We start from the raw sequence: 3079 nt of genomic DNA, 5'->3' as shown, positions 1-3079 counted from the left end.
AGGGTGTATTCTGGATTACAGACTTTTTAAGCTTGGTTCGCCGGGGCAGATACACACCGAGAAGACGGGCAGATCACCGTTTACTGTATGTCACTTCGAAAGAGAACAGGCGGATAAGCTGCTGAAGTTACTGAGTGAATTCCCAGAATTTCTGACAGATATTCTGGAGGGTACCGATTAAAATATAAGATTTAGTTAACCGATCAGGCCCTGTAAACAGTCAACCCTGCAGACTGTCTCCCTGTAAAATGCAGACATTGAGGCAAATAATTGATCAGCTGCTGGTTGAAGAGTTATTAGAGCGTCCTTGTCCCTATATGCTTCCCCCACTTTCTTAGTTGCTAGACCTGGTGGGAAGGGATAATGACCAGTTGTCGATTGTCACCTGTTAAACCAGAAGGTTGTCATAGATTCAATTCCCTTGCGAGACCTGCATGACTTCTCTTCCTGGTGTCGCTAAACTCCTCCCGCACAGGCCATGAAGGCCATAAGGTAACGACTGGTCGCCGTGTCATCCTCAGCCCACAGGTGTCATTGGATGCGGATGTGGAAGGTCATGTGGTCAGCACACCGGTCTCCCGGCCGTATGTCAGTTTACGAGACCGGAGCCGCTACTTCTCAGTCAAGTAGCTCCTCAGTTTGCCGCACAAGGGCTGAGTGCACCCCGCTTGCCAACAGCGCTCGGCAGACTGGATGGTCACCCATCCAAGTGCTAGCCCAGCCCGACAGCGCTTAACTTCGGCGATCTGACGGGAACCGGTGTTACCACTGCGGCAAGGCCATTGGCCTTTGGTGTGGCTGGAGCTCAGCTTTCTTATCACGCTTGATTTAAAGCAGGCCTATTATCAGGTCCCTTTGGCGGAGGAATCTGAAGCACTGACCGTATTGAATACCGACTGGAGCTGTTATGAATACAATAGGGTTCTGTCCGGTCTGGTAACTGCTGCCGCAGTATTATCAAGATTGTTGGATTCGGTAATGGGCGACCTGAAATTCAACTGCGTCTATAGCTACCTTGATGATGATGTCATCTGTAGTTAATGTATGAAGAACAATTGAACCACATCTATCAAATGTTAAGTCGTTTTCGTGACGCAGGTCAAATCGTGAAGCCAGATAAAGTGGATTTAGCCCACACGGAGATATCTTTCTTGAGCCACATTGTTTCAGTTGAAGCTGAACGAGCCACCACATTTCAAGTATTTTGCTTGAAATATTTTTCTAGCTGCTCGAGAAATTTACAGGCTAGAACAAAGAAGTAACTGTACTGTAAGTTAATTACAACAGCACTCGCTCGTCACTCGGTTCAGAATTACACAACAACATTTGGTATATGCCAACACTTTCTTACGCTCCAGGCAGCGGAACGCATATTACTTGAGGATGCACTTTATTCCAAATACCGCTTGGATTGCGCTACAATCTCAGTGAACTCTTAGTAACTCACAATACAACAAAGTGGAACCCAGAATGATGTAGACTCGTAGACTGCCTAGAACGAAGCGAATGAATTCTTGAAATATCTTAGTTAAGACAAATGCGCACCACTGTAACACAGGTACAGTTTACTCGAAGTAGTACTGCAGTGGGAACCACATTATGACGAAGTGTACAATTCCCAACACACTGTGTCCCCTCGAAGTAACCTGGTCGGATGTCATACTAGGAACCACAGTGCGACCTAGACCAAGTTTGAATATACGGCCCAACTGCCGTGACGGTCTCGCAACGGCTCCTCCCAAGGCACACACACCACTGCACAGGTAAATCCGTCCGCTATGCCCCCGGCTAACGAACCCTCCCGAAGAATTCGCGCTTCTTGACGGAAGACAGACCTGTTGCTTACAGCCGTGTATCAGCCGCACTCCACGCTGCATTGCCCTCTGCTGCCCTAGGCTAGACCCGGAAACACAGCTGAGGTCCTTAAGGGAGAGCATCGCGCTCACACTGCTTGCATTCCTTAGCAGTAAACGGCGCATCTGCGCCTCTGTATTCTCGCATCTACCATCTGCCCCCTGTGACAACCACAAATCAACCAAGAGCAAGGATCACTCACTCGCCACAAGCGTGATCAATAAATCGCGCGCCGCAGCTCAGAAAGAAGAAGGGGGAAAATGAAAAAGGGGGAAAGGTAGGAGGGATAGAGGTAAAAGGACGAAACGAAAAAGAGAGTAATGAGGAAGAAGGAATGGGAAACAAACCTCTTATTTTGGTTACTAACTCAGTCCTGCGTATTTGGTTATAGAGGAATCGTAGCGTGTGGTGTCAGAAAGTCACAGGTATGTCTTTGACTCCAAATTGTACTCTGTTTCAATATGTAAAGAACATTTAAACGCTGTAAAATAAGTTCATTCTCTATATACCTAGAATAGTTTCCAAGAAATACTGAAGTCAGCTGTACACAAAGTACATACATACGGGTAGTCGTTTTTTATTCGCATTTCGTTGGGACCTTTGTGCAGAACCTGTCATTCTTCCTCACTTTCACTAAGGATAGCAATGTCATCAGCGAATTGTATCATTGATACACTCTCACCTTGTCTTTTAATTCAATTACTGAACCTTTCCCTTAAATTTGTCATTGCTTCTTCGATGTATAGACTGAACAGTAGGGACGAGAGACTATATCCCTGTCTTGCACCCTTGTTCCCTCTTTTTTTCTAGTACATGTTATATATTAGCCGTCTTTTCCTATAGCTTACCCCTATTTTCCTCGGAATTGTGATCATCTTGCACCATTCGACATTGTCGAACGTTTTTTCCAGGTCGACAAATCCTATGAACCTGTCTTGATTTTTCTTTAGTGTTGCTTCCATTTTGAACCGAACGCCAGAACAACCTCTCTGGTGCTTTTCCATTTCCTAAAGCGAAACTGATCGTCATCTAACACACGCTTAGTTTCCTTTTCCATTGTTCTGTATATTATTCCTGTCAGAAAACTGGCTGCATGAGCTGTTAAGCTGAATGTGGGATAATTATCGCACTTGTCAGCTCTTGCAATCTTCAGAATTATGAGGATGATGTTTTTCCGAAAGTCAGTGGTATATTGCCAGACTCATGTTCTACGCACCAACGTGAA

At 45.6% G+C, this 3079-nt stretch overlaps 1 pseudogene; it reads right to left on the bottom strand.

The window, feature by feature from the left end:
• Positions 1-669: 669 nt before the first annotated feature.
• LOC126459552 (5S ribosomal RNA) lies at positions 670-787 on the bottom strand (annotated as a pseudogene).
• Between the last annotated feature and the right edge of the window lie 2292 nt (positions 788-3079).

Source organism: Schistocerca serialis, chromosome 2 (assembly GCF_023864345.2).
Source record: "Schistocerca serialis cubense isolate TAMUIC-IGC-003099 chromosome 2, iqSchSeri2.2, whole genome shotgun sequence".
NCBI classification, from domain to species: domain Eukaryota; kingdom Metazoa; phylum Arthropoda; class Insecta; order Orthoptera; family Acrididae; genus Schistocerca; species Schistocerca serialis.
Note: the sequence above shows the minus strand (reverse complement) of the source record. Positions and strands in the feature narration are given on the sequence as shown.